The sequence below is a fragment of the Aphelocoma coerulescens genome (assembly GCF_041296385.1).
Source record: "Aphelocoma coerulescens isolate FSJ_1873_10779 chromosome Z unlocalized genomic scaffold, UR_Acoe_1.0 ChrZ, whole genome shotgun sequence".
In the NCBI taxonomy this organism is placed as follows: Eukaryota; Metazoa; Chordata; class Aves; order Passeriformes; family Corvidae; genus Aphelocoma; species Aphelocoma coerulescens.
This window is the reverse complement of record NW_027184085.1, coordinates 52,051,762-52,070,245: the sequence shown is the minus strand read 5'-3', so window position 1 is coordinate 52,070,245 and position 18,484 is coordinate 52,051,762. Positions and strand designations below refer to the sequence as shown.

At 39.8% G+C, this 18,484-nt stretch overlaps 1 long non-coding RNA gene across 1 annotated transcript in view; it reads right to left on the bottom strand.

Moving 5' to 3' along the window:
• Positions 1 to 17,650, bottom strand: part of LOC138103775 (uncharacterized) — a 46,385-nt gene extending 28,735 nt beyond the window's left edge. Inside the window, exon 1 of the long non-coding RNA XR_011147846.1 lies at positions 17,578 to 17,650. This is a non-coding gene — a long non-coding RNA (uncharacterized lncRNA). The remainder of the gene's footprint in view (positions 1 to 17,577) is intronic.
• Positions 17,651 to 18,484: the final 834 nt, after the last annotated feature.

The following is an 18,484-nucleotide window of genomic DNA, read 5'->3' as shown; positions in this document are numbered from 1 at the left end:
ATCAAGGTTATATTTCAGCTCTGTAACTTAGAATAGCTGAGCTCAGAGGTCTGTTAAAGGAGGAGCTCTAACACAGATATAAAATCCTTGCTAAACCTTACTTCACAGAGATGTGAGACAACACTTTTTGTTGGAGACCATGTCCTTCCCATTCCCTGGGTGGAAAAAACTTCTGATTCCAAACCTATGTAGCTCAAAAATAACAGGGGTCACAAAGACCTTTATCAGGCTGACGAACATTTCCTAAACTTTGTCTGATTTGCCTGATTAAGGGCTGCATGTAAGAGACATGTTTTTGGTGGGTTTCATGCATTTTGGGATGCTTCAATATGTGGCTCCAATTTTCAGCACCACTGAAACTGAACAGAGGGTCCAGATTTGGACTCGCAGTGCAGGACAGGTCCTGATGCACAGTGATGAGCCCAGTGTGAGGTCCCCAAGGTGGTCAGGGCTATAGGAAAGCATGGACAAGAGAAATAGAAGTTGCTGGGATGGTTTGGCCTGAGGAAAATAAGGGCAACGGGAGAAGTCACTGCTGTCATATTGAAGGTGGAGGGACAGGAAGCAACAAGAACAATTCTGAACACAGGAAATTCTGGTTTAACATTAAGAATACTTTTTCTTCATGACAGTAGACAATCAGTTGAAGGTGGCACAGAGAAGTAGTGTGTGTCTCTATCTACAGAGGTGCTCGAGCCTCAACTGAACATGGTCCTGAGCAACCTGTTTGCATTAACCCTACTTTATACAGGTACTAGGACTAGATAACTCCTTCAGTTCTTTTTGTATTATAAAAAGCTTCTGTTCTTATGTAATTATATAACTCTTAGCATATATTATTGGTTTACTGCAAGCTTTCCTTGCTTTTGAGCCTGCCCTAGTCACAAAGAGAGTAGTGCAGTGCTGTCCCTACATATTATTTAAGTAAAATCAGGATATTAAAATATTTTAACCACCTGCTCTTGCAAAGAGGCTTTCCAGAGAGCCCCATAGAGAAAAAGCAGTGTGAAGGATTCCAACTTCCATACTCAAATTTATTTGATGCCCCAAGGAAAAGAGTGATAAAACCCCAATGCTAGACTGATATTATGTCCTGTAACATCTCAATTTTAAGAACACCACAGTAAAGCATATGGGGCATGAATATCTAGTACACACTGGAAGCCTAGCTTCACAGGTCACTTTGCAACTTATGACATACCATAAGTGTAGAGTTAGGCAAGGAGGCACAAAGGAATAAATGGAAACTCTTATCAACTACATTGACTTTAGCAGAAAAATCAAATCTCCATTAAAATGTCTTATTTTATTTCAGGAATTTCAGAAATCTTATAGGACTGGATCTCTGGGTTGATTTTTGACTTAACGTACAATAACACCACATTTTATTCTCACTTTTTCTGTTGATTGGTTGTACTACATTCCTTGAGAGAGACTTGAGACAACATTACATGTAAATATTACATGAAATATAATCCAGCAATACGTGTCCCCTACCCCAAGAACAGTTTGGATTTATAGCATCAAGATCCAGAAATTTATTTCTTTATTTGGCCAGGACTCCCTTACTGATTTATTTGGATAACTTCCATTACTGAGTTATTTGAATACCTTACACTTCGTATTTTCACAGCAATAAAAATCAGGTTGGACTAATAAATTATGTTTCCTAACTTTCTTGGTCTGTCACTGCAGTAAAGCCTCACATAGGCTGTACACTCTCAACAGCTGAGAGTGTACGGTAATTGCTGAGAATAAGTAAGTATATGATAAATAAATTTGAAGGATAATTACTATTTAGGACAGTTCTGAATTTTCCCCAGTGGGACCCAGCTGCTGAAATGCAAGGAAATGGGTTGGAGGACAACCATCTGTCAAACTTCTGTCTGCATTTTCCAAGAGGATCTCATCACCAGGGTAATAATTCAGTAATAAAAACTACAACTAGCTTCCTTCAGGCATGTGAAAGACAAAAAGTTGACTGGGAATAGCTAGCATAGAACTGTCAGGGACAAAGCTCATTGCTTTTTGTGATGACATGACAGGTGCTGTGGACAAGGTATGGTGCCCACCTTGGCTTTAGAAAGATGACATGATTTCTGTTAGCAACACTGTAGACAAATTGGTAGGATATTACCTGATAAGCAAATGAGAAATTGGGTGGAAAATAGACTGGAACTTGGGGGTCAAAGAGATATGTCAGCGCTATTGGTTCTTAGTAGCTAGTGGCATCCAGCAAGGGGCTAGAGGCAGAACTATAAAATGTTTCTATAGACAACCTAGATTGTAGTACAGAGTGCACTTTTAGCAAGTTTGCAGCTGATATCAAACTAGTGGTGGGAAGGATGGGGCTGGGGGGCAGAGCCAATAATCTGAAGGGCAGTGCAGCCAGTCAGGAGGACCTCCAACAGACTGAGAAATTGGCTGATGGCAATCAGCCACCTTAGGTTCAGGGAGGGCAAATGCAATGTCCTGCATGCACACAATAATGTTAAGGGTCAGCACAAGCTCTGATGAAGAGCCAAAGGAACCTTTTATACAAGACTGAGGAGTTCTGGTGGGCAGAAGGAGTCTGCAAGAATCCTTTGCAGCAATGTATGCCAAAGTTGGGCTCTCTTTGGTCAGTCACAGCAGCAACAAGGATGACCCTGTCTTGACCTGCTGCTCAGCATCAGTGAGACTGGACTGGGACTCAAGTCCAAAGTTTGTGATCCTGACACAAGACTAAATCAGACATTCAGGATATAATCTGCTGGAAGGTCCCCCCAATGGCTAGAGCTGGTGCAGAGTGTATAGAAGAGAAGGTGAAGGGTGCTGAGCTGGTTCAGCCTGCTAGTAGGTGAAGAAGATGAGGACATGGACAGAGGTGGTGGATGCTACTCTTGTAGACAACTTCGTGAGGGGGCTGCAGCAGGTACAGAGCAATGAGGCAGGCTCCAGAGAGTTTGTGGAATCTCCATCCTCAGAGATGTTCAAATCTCAATGACATGAGATCCAAGGTCCTTGTCCATCTCCATGGTTCTACACTGCCATGACTCTGCAAAAGGAAGAAGGTTCCACTGCTGTGTGATTTCCTGCTATTTGACACACTGCCTTATTTATAATACCCATTCTCTGGTGATGAACTTCCTGCTTCAGCTACAGGAGGCATTGTGCTTGCAGGCTCTTGTCTGGGGGACTTCAACCATCCAGACATCTGCTGGAACAGGTTGCCCAGAGAAGCTGTGAATGCCTCATACCTGGAAGTGTTCAAGGTCAGGTTGGATGGGGCTCTGAACAACCTGGTCTAGATGAAGGTGTCCCTGCCCACAGCAGGGGGTTTGGAACCATATAATCTTTAATGTCACTTCTAACCCGAAGCATTCTATGATTTCACGATTTTATGAACTCACACAAGGTTTTAGAAGACAAAAGCCAAGAAAAAATGATATGGCTGGTCACTATTGTTAAGTAAATTATACGGAACTATATGACATAAATACATACTTTAAACTAAAACAGGTATTGTTTCTGCAACCAGCATTTTGAAAAGAAAAACATTTACAGTCACTCTAATCCTAGCCAGTTCTTTTAAAGACTCTCATAAATAACTCTCCTTTTTGAGAATGTAACTCTTGAAAATTTCAATTCCATATAGAAAGGCTGAACTTGAAGGTGATTTCTGCTGTTTTTTTCAACACATACTATTGACATTTTTGGGGGGTAAGTGATAGAAATAGTTGTATGCTACAAACTTCATCTTACATGCAATTATTTTTATCATACTCCAAATTAATCAGAATATATTGCTGGTGGAGTTTGAAATTTCTAGCTAAAAGTCTGTCTGTCATGAATTTATTGAACAGGTTTCTTTGCCCCAAAATATAAGCTTCTCTTCTAATTGTAAATATTTTGCGAATATTTTGAAATATCCTCTTTGGGCAAAAGGAGAGAAAATGGGACAGAAATAAAATTGAAAAATGTTAATTTTTTTTACTGGATGTGAGTATGATTTGGACCCTACCACTGTTTTTCTAATCAGTAACATGTATTTCCATGTCTGAATTTCTGTGACTTAAAGCTCAACAATGTGAGACACCCAGACTGGTAGGCTTGCACCTATCCTTTCAGTGACAAGGCAGGTTTTCCTTCCCAGCTTGTCCAGTCTAGTGCCCTGCATTGCCATGACAGAGGGCAGTATCTGGCCTTTCACTGTGTCCATAGTCACAGCTATGTGCTTGCTCCCGGCCACGAATGGGGATGGCAATGAAGTCTCACAACTTTCAGCTACAGGGATTAAACAACAGCAAGCAATAAGAAGCATCAATATGAATTAAATACATCAATACATATTGCAGGGGAAAAGGGTACCAAGGGGCCAGGGTGTCCCTACTTCGAGGCATTTCTTCTCTAAGAAAATAAATCATAGTAGGAGACTGTACAGAGATAATGATGGCCTTGCTGTTCAGACCACAAATCAAACAAGCAGGGAGAGGATTTCTGCAGCAGTTTTTGGTCTCAGTGTTTTCTCCTCTCTATGCTGGCTACTCCTTCTTTGATCCTCCACCCAGACAGACTCTTGCCAGTTTTGTCTTGGTGAAGGGACCTGCACACTGTGAAGCCTCAGAGCTACCTGGATGCTTGGGACATCTCTTAAGCATATGCCAAGGCAGGCACCAAGCAAAGCAGGCTGGTGAGCAAAGACCCACCAGACCAAGCCTGTTGTTAGCTCCCAGAAGGTCTGGTAGTGCTGATTATTAGTCGGCACCACCATTTCTCAAGGACATTCATTCAGTTCCCTGCTACTAATTAAGTCACATAGAGATCTATTTGTGACAAAATTCAAATGTTTTAAGCTATTATTAAACATCTAATGTCCCAATTGATCAAGTTTCTCTCATAAGAAAGTCAATGCCAATGTCAACAAGGTATGAAAAAATGCACCTATTTATGTAATGCCATTTGTTTTCATGTACATCGGTTATTTTAAGCCAAATGTACCTTAACTGTCTGTGTTGTACCCTGACACAAGCCCTAATGAAATCAATTATTTATGCAGTATGCCATATGTCTGAAAGTTATTCTAAGATGTGATGGATGCAGACTTGTTTCTGTTAAATCTGAACAGCCCCATTTCTCAGTATGCAGAGTAAAAAGACATAAAGTACCTCCTTAAGTGATCAAGCAAATTCTGAAAAGAAATTAGCTGCTTTAATTGTTTAAAAGTATTGTTATGAGCAAATACCGTTTTGTTTTTTTTTTTTTACTTTTATGCAGAAATGGATGAAATAAGAACATTAATAAAATGTAAATGAAACCATTTAATTAGGCATGTGGTCATTAAAGGTGGCATTCATCCCTCACCATAAAAACCCAAATAACTGGGTAATGTGGATAGCGTTAATTAGATACTTTTTATAGACCTCTTGTCCTGGGGTGATGTTACGAAGCCGCTTTATTCCTTACCCATCCGCTCAGTGCCCAAGGCGCTGTTTCTTTACGATGGACCCGGGGCCACAGGACCGAGTGCGGGGCCGATGAACGGCCGGGCCCAGCGGCTCGGGGGCTCTGCGGGCTCGGGAGGGAGTGTGCCGGGAGCGCTGTGCTGCTCTTTGGGTTTCCTTTGTGTTCCGGCTAGTGGGAAAAGGTTCTGCTGGGCTTTTTTTCTTGTTCTTTTCCCCTTCCCTTGCCTCACTGCCTCCCTTCCCTCCTCGCCGGTCCGGGGAGCCTGCAGGTGGCCCCGGCGGGCCCGCAGGGTGGCCCAGCTGGTCCGAGCCCGCGTGTCTGTTCCCTCTCCGGGAATTTGTTGTATTTTGAGGGTTTTTTTTTTATGCTGTTCTACCCTGTTTTGTTTGTGTTAATAAACAGTTTGGTTTCTTTTTCACACTTTCAGTTCTTGTGACCCATTTGTCTCATTGATAGAGGGAAAGGGGCGGCCCTTTTCCCTTTGGAGGAGACACTCACTCCAGAGTGTTTCCTCTTGAAGTTCTGTCTCCAAAACCGAGATACATCTATAAAGTAATATATAATACAATTCTTGGATAAATAAGATAAGGAAATATTGCTGTAAACATATTGCTGTAATGCTGTGACAGGGATTTTTGAATGTGCAAGGGTTGGAAAATTCTAAATTACACCTCCCACAGCAACTATATCTCAGCAATAATGCATATATAAAAATGTCAGGTCTAATGATACATAGTGTACAGTATTAAAAACTGTCTTTGTGATTGAATGGATTTATTTAGGGCTATTGTGGAATTGAGAAGCTCCACAGAATGTCTCAGGGACACCTGTTCCCCAGTTCAGCAAAGTATTTAAGCAAAAATCTAATAGTGGGCATTAAGCCAGTCTTTTTCACATCACCTTCAATCACAGAGCTATAGCCAAAAATAAAATTAGTGTTCCACTGAAATAGAGCCATGTAAAACTTATAAGATATGTTTTATGTAGCTAAAGTCTCACTTTGATTCTGCAGAGGGAGAAGCTGTATAATGCTAAGCGTGTTATATATGTTGACATAATTTCTTTCCAAAGGCTTTAAGCCCCACCAAATTCACCTGTATTTGTTGCTGACCCACAGAGATGGGTTCAAGCTGCAGGTTGAAAAATATAAAGCATGACCCTGTAAAATAATCAGCCGCTTCTGCCTCCAATATCAAGTGCAGATAGTTTTAATCCACAAAATATGAGGCATAAGGCACAGCTGTCAAGATATAGATTTATTCAAAATGCATAATTAGTGCAGGCAAAATGGCACTGATAATAGAGAAACACATTTCAGTAGTCACTGTGACACCCATAAATAATTTTTGTTTACATTCTGTGAGACGACCCACCTAGCTACACTTCAAGGACCTCAGAAACTCCAAATAAGAGAGAGGCAAATGAAACCATAACTCAGATTCATCTTAATGACTACCAGCAACTTTAGTTACAGCATGAAAAAATTCTGGTGGAAGAACCATTTTGGGGAAAATGTGCACAAAGAGAAGGTTAAACGTGAGTATAAAACTAAAACAACCTTTATGTAAAAACTGGCCTGCAGACATAGTTTGCACCAATTAGGTTCCTTACCATCTTGGTGCAGAAATATCTGCATATCCTGGAGGCTGAGAAATACAGACTGAGAGAATAAAAATCCACAACAAAAGTAAGGTTTTCCTACACATCTAAGAATAGTCACGTATCTGTAACATCTTATTTTTACCTTATGCACATATCTCTCTCAAACAGCCTTTGAAATAATTCTGAAAATCTATAATCACTTATCTAAAATTGTATTTTACTTTTTCGAGCGATAAATAGGGTAAGATATGCCTTAAGATAGTTGCATAGTTATGAGCACTCATTTTTAAAGGAAATTAGTGCCTTACTGTCTATCTTTAACACTGCACCACTTTCACAAGACCTCATTTCCCTCATTTTCAGTGACACTGAAAAATATGAGTCAGCCCCTTCAGAGTCTGAACAGTGAGGTAATAAAGGAGGAGCTCAGTGTACAAGAAATGCTCTGTGTTGGACAGATTTACTGAGGAGGTTTTCCCATGAGTTTTCGAGCAGTGCTGGTGACACAGTTGCCAGTCCTGCCTCCAGACCTGTTTGCTGCCCACCCCAGACTAGTCACCTGCCCGCCCAAAACTCATTGCCGCTCCATTCAATTAAGGTGCTCTTAATCAAACTGTCCAAATCTTCATATTCCCATGAGATGAACCGCTTCCATATGTCCCAGATTTTGCACTGCAGCAAACCTGGAGAGTAAAACCTTGGCAGGTAAAGGATTTTAATTTCTGTTGTGGCTGCTCTGTGTGCTTTGCCGCCACAGTATACACTGATGGTCCAAAGAAGTGATATTGAAGAGATCAGAGTCCTCATTGAGAGGTGTGGAGCATCCTCCGTGCCCTTTGGGGCTTGGTGGGTGGGGTGTTTGGGGCACATTGCAGAATCCAAAAGTTCAGCAACCACAGAAAACCTGAGGGCTGCAGCACTTCTGCTCTTTGAACTATGTTTGCAGCTGTGGTTTTGAGAATAGAACAAATTCCAAAGAATTTTGGGGCAGAGGAAGGTGACATTTTCCTCAGCTGAAGGATCAGTTTCAAGGTAAAGGAATGGAACAATTACCGTCTACAAGACAATTGAAAAAATTTTGGGGATTTTTTTTATTGTCCTTGTTATTTTAAATCATATGCAGACAAAGCCTAGGCTGCACTTTGTTGATATTTGTAGTAGGAGGTTGTTGGCAGAAATCTCAGCAGCAATGGATAACTTATCATATGGTACTGTCTGCTCCCAGCCTTACAGGACAGAGACAAAAAAGTTTAAAAAGCAGGAGAAAGAAAGAAAGGTTTCTTCTCCACAGTCCTTGACAGAAAAACCATTTAGCAAAACAAATATAAAATAATTGGATTCTTTTTCTTTGTTTTCTTTGTCTATTCTCTAAGCTAAGTGTTAGCAGCTCTCTGTACTGTTTCCAAGCCTTATGTATGTTGATTAGCAATAAAGGTGGCTTTGCCTCTACTCTGAGACAACTACAAAAGCACACTGGGAGTTACTTAGTGCTATGTATGCTGCAGTGAACACCTGTAAAATTTGATTATATAGATCAAGGGGACAAATTAGTCATATTGGTCTGGATTTCCTTTTTATTAAATTCATTACACCACACAGTATTTTTTGTCCCTAGATTCTTGTGCTTTGATTTTCACAGCATAAGGACTTTTTATCAAAACACTCTGCAGAATATTTTCTGGTATTTTCAGGAAAGAAAAATAATCTCCTGTAGTGAATTTCCATTAGAATATAGATTTTTAGGTGCCAAATATACAGTCTTCCAATATTGTTTTCTATTATTTTTAAATTATATTTGATCTCCCTAGATGTCTAAAGGACAGCTGAGGAAAAATTTGTTTTTAATTTAGTCAGTTCTTGGAAATACTGTGTTCTCTATGTTCCCTACTGATTTCCAAGTAATTCTTATTTTTGTCCCACAGATTTCAATCAGCAGCACTTTTACATGTGAAAATGTCACTGAAAGGCATCACCTGCAGTACCATTTATGTAAAACATAATTGGTTATTGGTCAGTCTCACCTAGATTCATACAAGAGATTTGTATTTAAATAATTTCTAAGAACTCCACTGTTATTAATTTACCATAAAGTACTAATACCTATATAAAAATCCCACAGAGAAAAAAGTGGAAAGCCTTATTTTGGTAATGATTGCAATTTAGGGTCCTGTAGTCAAATAAATAGGCCTCCCTAGCTCCCAGCTGCCACATCATAAATTACAGCAGTGCCTCTATGCTGCTCCAGGTCCTAGTCCCTGTTTCATAAACAACTGGAACTAGAAACTTTAGAATTATTTTTGTATATCCACTTTTCATGTAAAAAAAAAAGTTACAGATTTTAGGCTTTCACTATAATAGAAGAAGGAAAAAAAAATGCTGTTATTAGTATGCTTCCTATGCTTTTAAAACAGAAATTCTGAACAAAATGTTGGACTCCCTGGATTATACCCAAGGAAAAAAGAAACATCTGTGGCTCAGGGTAAGTGGAACAAGATTAAAAAGGAGCAAGAACCATAAGCTTCCATGGCACATAGCAGTGCTGTAATGAGCATTAACTTCCACAACAAGTATGCTGCCTAGAATTAAACTATTTCTCCAGTGTATTATCATTGGCACATAGTTTCTCACCAGCCATTGGTGCCCTGCTTTTTGTAGTTAATATTAAGTTACTTACACCTAAATACCTACTTATTTTAAAGTCCATGGAACCTCCCAGTTCAATTATCTGGAACAAGTACAAATTTGGTACTTATGCACACATTGTTCTGTATATTTTTCATTGTATTCAACAGATTTTTAATTCCCTTTTCTTAGTTGCTATTGCCATTGCACCTGATGAAAAAAAGGTAAGATGTTGAAGGCTCTTTAGTGACTTAGAAACAACTAAAGCAGACAGAAAATGTGCTCCAAAGTGACTTAGCCTCATTGGTAAAGAGCGCTTAAAAGGCTTTTATGGATTCACTGTAAGTTTTGATGTAGGCAAAACAAAGGAAGGCAAAAATAATGCTAGAGTATGGCAGAAATGTTGTATGAAAATTGCAAAATACAGAAAACAGAAATTTAAACTCTACGCAATATAGTGCAACATTCTACAGGCAATGTTTTATGCATTAGTGGTATATATATAGCACTGTATGTGGATGAAGTATCACATTTTGTACAATTGGTTTTAATTGCAATGTGTAGTTCTGCTTTTACTAATCATACTGCAGAGAGCTTATAAATCTGCTACTAAATGCATTACTATGATAAATAATTTAAATCAAATTACATTTGTCAACTAAACCAAAAAAGTTTAATTATACATTCATTATACATTATCCTTGACTCTTTTGTATTGTGCTTGTCCCCTTGCTTGTGGACTGCTAAAAATCAGTATTCTGCAATTGATCTCCCTGTCATTAGAATGAATTAATGATGCCCTACCATGTTTCCAGTGGAAGGAAGAGACTTCTTCTTTTCATTTCCATTTCATCTGATACCAAGGTTATTGATAGCACTGTGTAAAAATGCGCCTTAACACAAATATAAATTGTCATGGAAAAACTAGCAAAATGAATACAAAAGCACATCAACAATTAAAAATGCAGTAAAGACTTTTTTATTTTTTTGTAATTTTCCTGGTCGTGAGATTTATAAAAACTTCTCCAGTTGTCTCAGCTCCCATGACAGAGTTCTTCTCCCCATAACCCCAGCATCACTGTAGATCATGGCCGACACATGCAACAACATCCCATCAACCTCCATCAATTTCAGATTACCATTTTACTGCCTTGAAAAGCCAAAGAACTGCCAAATCCAGAGGGGGATCCAAGGCAGGAGGTGACAATAGCCTTTTGTAATCTCTGTGATTGTCCATCAGCTGGGCCAGGGAATGTGGCTGAAGCTGAACTGTCAAAGAGTGGACTCAGCTGCTCCTCAGTCACATCAGCTCTCCTGCTCATTGCTATGCTCATATGCAGTGTGGTCACCTGCTGGTCATGCCCAACAGCTGTTTCTACAGTCTGGGAAGTGGTACTGGATTCACTTTCCTGAACTGGACCTACTCATGGCTCTGGTTCCCTATTTCCCTTGTTCTCCTCAGACAGAGGAAGACCTCAAAGGGCTTTGGGGACTTACAAAATTGTATGAGTAGAGAGGAATCACTCTTTACCAAGTCACACCTTTGTGTTATGCTCCAGTGATATCAAAAGTCAAGAAGTCCCGTGTGAGAGATGCTCCTGTCACGAGAAGGTTCTGAGCAGTTTATAGGAGGAACATCAGAATAAAGGCATCAATGTATGAGCTGTGTTACAAAAGCATTCTCGCAATCCCCATAAGTAGACACCAGGCTCCTCTGATTCCTGCTCACATATGTCCACTCTCTCCCTACACATCCCTCACTTTGCTGCACTGGACTTAACTGCAAGAAAACATCAGATTTGTTTGTTTGTTTGTTTACAGCATTTTCACTATTTGCTGGGTGAACCAAAGTTCTAATAGCAAAACTGCCAAATCTCTTTTGTTTATAGCATGAAATATTTCTTTAATCTGTATGTTCAGCAATTTGTAGCTGTGTGTGTCCAGCTGGGTACTTTCCAGAGACTGAGCATCTTCCAACAACGTAATGCTGGTACTCACATGTTCTAAAGAACATGTGACCAGCCAAGATCTGGGAGGTCCTCAGACATAAAAATCTTCTGGTTATAGCAGACCAACTACTCTTCTTTCATTCATGTGGCTGAAATGTACAACTCACCAAGAAAAATTCATGAAGGTCAGTGGTGAGCAGCAGAAAAGCTTTAAGAAACCAGTCTTAGTGTCAGTATTTTCTGAATCCTGTGTTCATAGATTTTATTTTTAAATTTTAAAATGAACAGAAAAAGGAAGAATCTTAGAAGCAAACATTAATTTTATTACACTTGCAGATTAAATGCTAATGCAAATATTTTCATTTGCAGCAACTCAAATACTTCCATTTGATAACCAAAAATCAGAAGCAGTAATAATACTCACAATAAACTCTAAAATATTGGCAGTGATTTTTTTTTTTGTAGTCATACAGGATCAAGTTTTCAGCCTGGTATTATAAGCCTTATTTCTGAATCTAAATTTCAAGTAAAGTATTTTTATTTTATGTTGTATTATACATTGCTATTCTTAAAAAAACAAACAAACAAACAAACTTTAAAGATTGTTTCTTGAAAATAACTCTTCAGACATCCCACAAGAAATAAGATAAGGAAATGGAAATGGGAGTCTGAGCACAGGAGCTCTTGGAAGGAAGGAACAGGCTTATTGGGAAGGTCTAAAGATGGCAAAATGGCACATGAGAGAACAATGATGTAGAAATATAAAGCTGCAAGGGAGACCATGTTTTCCTGGTTTGATCCTGAGGCAGAGCAGATATTAATCAGACAGAACCCCTATAATACTTCCTTGTGTAATTGCATCCATCTGGACAAAAGTCCAAACCAACCAACCAACCAAAAACCCATCAGCATAAAACCTGGAAAGATCTAAGTCAGCCTTTGCCTCCCATCTCTAAGTGCTTTAACAGAAATGCACACAAAGAGATGGAACGTGTTATCCTTTGGTGAAAGGGTGGACCTGGCCTGTGAGAAAGTAAAAAGCAATAGGAATACATATGGAAAAAGGGCAGCTGAGTGACAGAGTAATGGACAGACAATTCACCAGAAAGAATTATATGCTCACTACATCAATGCATATTTCTCAGGGGCATGAATTAAGGATCTTTGCTCCCACACATGTAGCAAAACCCCTAGAGGACGTCAGAGCACTTGTTTGCACTGTGGAGTGTGCACATGAAACCAGTTTCCTTACTGATGGACATAAGATTACTGTGGTGATCTGTTAACCCACTGCTTTTGTGATGCCATGTTCCCCCTCCTGCTCTCCCCTGCCCTTAGCCCTGGCCATGCCCTTGGGTTCTCCCTATTGGTTCCTGTACCCCAACCCCACCCAGGGACTGCCCCTAAGAAAAGACTCCTGCACCCCGACCACAAGGTCTCTCTGCCTCTGAGGGTCACTGGGACAAGATGTGATTAAAGTCTTCTCACAACCTCATGGGAGACCCTTCTCACCTCCTTTGCCATCACTGGTTGTAGCACTGCTAGCTGCCAGAGTAAGAACCGTGGGGCCGTCTGAAATGGACTGCGGCAGTGTGACCATGGTCACATTGCCCTAAGCATCCCTGATGAGCTCTCAGGAAAGCTGCAGCCTGCTAAGATAAATCTAGCGACTACAACAGATTACAATAAACACTATTTCTGGATATTGGAGTGCTCCCTGGTCTCGACACCATGAGCAGCCACTTAAAACAGGTTGCTATGCATTTCTGGATCAAATTAATCATAGATGAGAATCAGCTCTGTCTTGCAGCTCCATTATACCTTTTTGCAGCACCAAAAGACACACACTGGATTGTTAAACAGAAACGTAGTTTTGAGCAGCTCTTTAGAAGTCACACCTGAGAAACAGAGTTCTGCAATGGCTACTGGAATGAACCACAACCAGAGATTGAGAACCATCTAGCATTTTACAGGGAACATCTAGAGGCTAACAGAAATTAAATGTAAATATATATATATATATATATATATATATATATATATAATGCAAAAGCATCATTCTGTATGGGATACTTTTACCGTCTCGGATTTTTGTTTCTTTTGCTATTGTTTGTTATTCAGCATTTAAGGTGCATTCCCTTGGAAATGCTTTTAAACCTCTCTCTACAATGGCCATGCTAAGATATTCTGACAGAAAGAAGAAATGTGCCCCCAATTTAAAAGCACAAGGATCAGCACCTTGCGTGTCCTGACAAAGATGGGAATTCATACAAAAAGCAAGAGACAGCTCCAGCTGATTATTTTGCATCACCACACTCCAATGCCAACCAAACACTTACCAAAGAATGCAGTCAGTGCCACTGGTACAGGAATTCAACATTGCACCAAGCCAGTTAACTTGTCTATCTCATGGAAGTGTGAAGCCAAGGTAAGAACATTACCTAATTCATACTTAAAGTGCTTTGCTAAAATACTACCCACTAAATGCAGGAATAATTTTGTACCTGCGGTTCTCTGCAGGCTTTACTTGATTTATTTTTTTTTTACTCCACTTATCACATTTTTAGCAGCAATAAACTATTCAAACAAAGCTAACTTATAAATTATGAAAGCTTTGAGAGAAACACCAAAGTGAGTGACCACTCAAAAAGAAAACCCCAGACCCTTAAAATTCCATAACTAATAGTCTGTAAATGGATGAAAAATACATGCTTCAACCTTGTCATTACCTTGATAAAAAAAAAAAAAAAATGGCTGCACTTCTGAGGTAAAGTTTTTTTTGGCAGAGTTAGAGTTTAACACAAAAGCAAACAATTACAGAGTGCATTTTTCATTTTTGAGGGCAATTGGCTTTTTTAGCCCCCGTATCTTCATCACTGCTGTTTGATGAATCAGCTTTCCTGTTAACTAGAGGTGCAGACCCATCATCTAATGAAAACACTGCATTTTATGATTCCCCAGGCTGTAGTTCTGCATATTAAAATAGAATTTCAATCTCAATGTAAGAAATAAAATCAAATCTAGCATCTGTGGCTTGAACAGAACAGATAAAAATGCTGCTCATTTAATTTTCACAGTATTTTTTAATGTTAGACAGTATAAAAAGAGGCCCTGGATGTAATTAAAAAATGCCTATAAATTAGAAATAAATTGGTAAAAAACAGCACAATTGTTCAGTACATGGTTTAGTTGCATTAAGCGTACAAATTTGATGGCAAAGAGTTTCATGTCCTATTTAAAAGTAACAGAACTACAATTATACCATTTATTACGTATTGCTTTCATCTGTGCAATAAAAATAGATCTAATATGAACGGGCTTATCTCATTAATCTCTTTAGGTTTCTTAACACTTTCCAGTGGGGGAAAAAAAAAATTGTATAGTATGCCTCAAGAGCACCTTAGCTTTCTTAAAGCTACTGTACATGAAAGGGACCAATACAGTCTGTCAGGAAGTACCAAAAATGATGGAATTTTGGGAGAACAACTGAATCATATTTCTTTCAGTTCAATGAGAAGATCCTTAACATTGTGATACAAGAAAAGAAATAGCTAACACTAGTGCTAAGACAAAACAGCCTTATAAAGGTTTCTGTGCATTAAGTCTACTTCATTTGAACTATATTATTTTTTGTCTGTAGTGGCTTTTGATCCTCCCCTATAAATTAAGAAAATTTGCATTTTTTTCTCCCCTTTTTAGTCCCTTCCCATCCCAAGTTAAGGTACATGCTTCCTCCTGCTGCTGAACTCATGAACTATGTCACTGTTGGTTTGCTATCCCATTTAATTTTTGCTAATATTGTTTTCCAGCATACATTTTTCTGTAAAAACCCTGGGGATTTAGTATCAAAAGAATAAGAAAATGATGCTACAAAGCATTAGAACCAATCCTGCTTTTTAAATTTTTTTTGTTTCCTTTAATTTACTTCTCTCTTTAAGAATAGCTACTTAGCAAGAGTGGTATTTTCTGTAAGAATACCCAACGTTGTGAGAAACAGATGGATCTCTAGCCATCAGTGCCAAACTTTGTCTAAGAGTACAGGTAGAAGGCACGTTAAGAAGGACCATGTTCTAATAAGCTGAAATTTCTACAAATTAAGAGTAATGTAAACTTATTAATGGAAACTGTGACTGTCCAAGAACTTAAATTACAGGTGTCATAAATTATGAAGTCATCTCTGAAAGGAAGAGCAAGGGGACTGAAAAAGCCTAAAGCTATTATTACAGATAGATGGACAAGTTTAAAGTGTACTGCTTCACATTTGTGCCTGTATCCAGAGGCCACCAAGTCCTGAATAGTTTTTTTAGCTCAGGAAAACTAAGGACTAGCTCAGATCAGCCTTACTCTGCAGCTGTCCACCTTCACACTCATCACCAACATAGTGTCATAGACAAAGGCAGCAGACCCTGAGGAGCATGTGTCGCAGTGACCGCTGCTGCCCACTGCCCAGGCTGGCTCCAGCAGCGTGCGTGGGAGTGCGGAGCAGCCGCAGGCACGGAGCTTTAAGGCTGCTCCTCTGAAGCCTCTGCTCTACCCTGGGGAGCACAGGCTCCAGACACTGTAGCAGTCAGCAGCCCTCGACGAAGGGAAAGATAAAAAGTAGCAGGGAGGCTTGCCACGGGATATAATCCAAGACTGATTGAAGCGGATCTCCGGTGAACAAGCAACAGTTGCAGGGTGACCATACCTTATAAAGGAGGGTGGAACAGGGGGAGTAACTCGACCAGGGACCAATAGGAGGATGAGGAGGGAGGAGTGCCAGAGGGGAGGACCTACACCTGGTCCAATGGTCTTGGTGGGAGGAGGGAGAGGGGTCACATGCCCCAATGGGGCGTTGAGGTTTAGGGGATTTCCAAGAGGTGAGGTATCCGAGGGGGCAGGGTCTCGGGGGGTTAACAGGGACCATATTAGGGTAATTAGGGAGGGCTTGGGTGACAGACACAGAACAATACAGAACTCCGGGAGGGGTTTGGGTGATTGGCAGGGAAGGAGCCAGAACAAAGGGAGGGGATAACCACATTGGGAGTACCGGGGGAGCGGCTTGGATCTGGGGCAAACCAACTGGGAATCAAAGTGGGGGAGATAGGGATGAACCATTAGGAGTACAAAGAACATACAAAAATACAATAAAACATTGCACCACCACAGGCATGACACCTTCTTCACAAAGGATCCTTGAACTGAGCTTTTCTAGAATACAGAAATGAGAAAGAATACATTTTTTCATCAATTTTTTTTAACTTTGCAATTTGAAATTGTTAAATTTGTGGTCGTACGGGCAAAATCCTACCTGGTTTTCTAGTGCTACTCCACTATGAAGAACAAACATTTTGACTGCTAATATGATATTCAGTCTTAGGCAAGTGGAATACTATTGCATGGTGCAACGACAATTTAACTAGCCTTTCACAAAGCAGTCTTAGAAGATCATTTGTGCAAACAGAAGCAGTTCTTGGTGAATATTTTACAATGATGTGTGAAGAAGGGGCAGTCAAATAACTAACTCATAAGCACAAGTTAACTATTGGGAGACAGCAAATGTTGGTTCAGACAGAAGATGTTAATTACAAAGCCTGAGAAGCCGAATTCACCCAAATCTTGTCAAGATAGAGGGGACAAGGATCATCTCAGAGATTGCTGAATCATTCCTCAAAGGACTACGCATGCCCAGGGAGAAAGGCGAAAAGTTCACTGCGAGGATGAGTACTGGCCTTCATCAGAAAGACCCCTGAGGAAGAGGAGAGGCCTTCCTCAGCGCGACCACCAGGACACACAGCGCATGCGTGGCCCATATGCTAATGACTTCCGAGAAATAATTTGTTTAACCACACCTGTCCCAATGAATGTGATGAATATTCATAATTTAACCCTTAATACTGTGTTGTAGAGAGCACCAGGTGTCTGTGTTTGGAGGAGCGATCCCCACACACCCGGCGCGCCGAATAAAGCAAATACCCACCTCTCTGACTCTGTCTCTGAAGTGTCTCCTGGCCCGGTTGCGGCGCGATTCATGTGTTACAATACTGCAATGGCTTTACTTTCAGTAAAACAGTCTCACAGCAATGTGTATTTTGGCTACTGCTCAGGCTACTGTTTTGCATTGGAGAAATAAAAGTGTGTCCGAAGATCTCTGAAGCACAGGCAATTTAGTGAAGGACTTTTTAAAGTGTATTATGTAATTTTGCCCTTGTACTTTCATTTTAAAAGTCAAAAGACTTTGCAGAATGAGTAAAAAATAAAGTAAAATCCACATCCTGTGGGCATAAACACAAGCAGTTCTTCTTTCCTAGGGAAACAAGTCTCGGTCTTTACTTTCAGACAAAGATTTTTAAAGGCCAGTAGTAACCTTAGATCTTCTATTCTGAACTTGAGTACAAAAAAGCAAGGAATGTATGCACACACACAAACACAACCTAACTTTCATATATTGCTTCAGTCATTTTCCAAACATGTCTGGCTACAACAAAGAATAAGAAACATTATCTACATGCCCAGGTTATCTATAAAATGTATATAGTGTTTCCTTACTCCTCTCTTACATGTAAGTGCACTGTTCAGATGCACATTCTTAAATCTGACAAAATTTTCCAGAATATCTGTGTCTGTAATATATATATTTGCTAATGGATTCTCAATTTCCTGATTCTCAAATTCTTGGTTATTCACCTCTCATTTATGAAAGTAATGCAAAAAACCCTTGTGCTTCTTTCTAAAATTCCAGATTATTTTTCAAAGGCAGTTTCTCTCCAGAATCAGGATCCCTCCCAACAATCTTCAGTCTAGTTGTTCCAAGAGTGTGACCTCAAGGGTTTACACTCTTGCTCAGAGTTGGTATTGGCTGGTACTAGCCCTGGTGTCTAATTCAC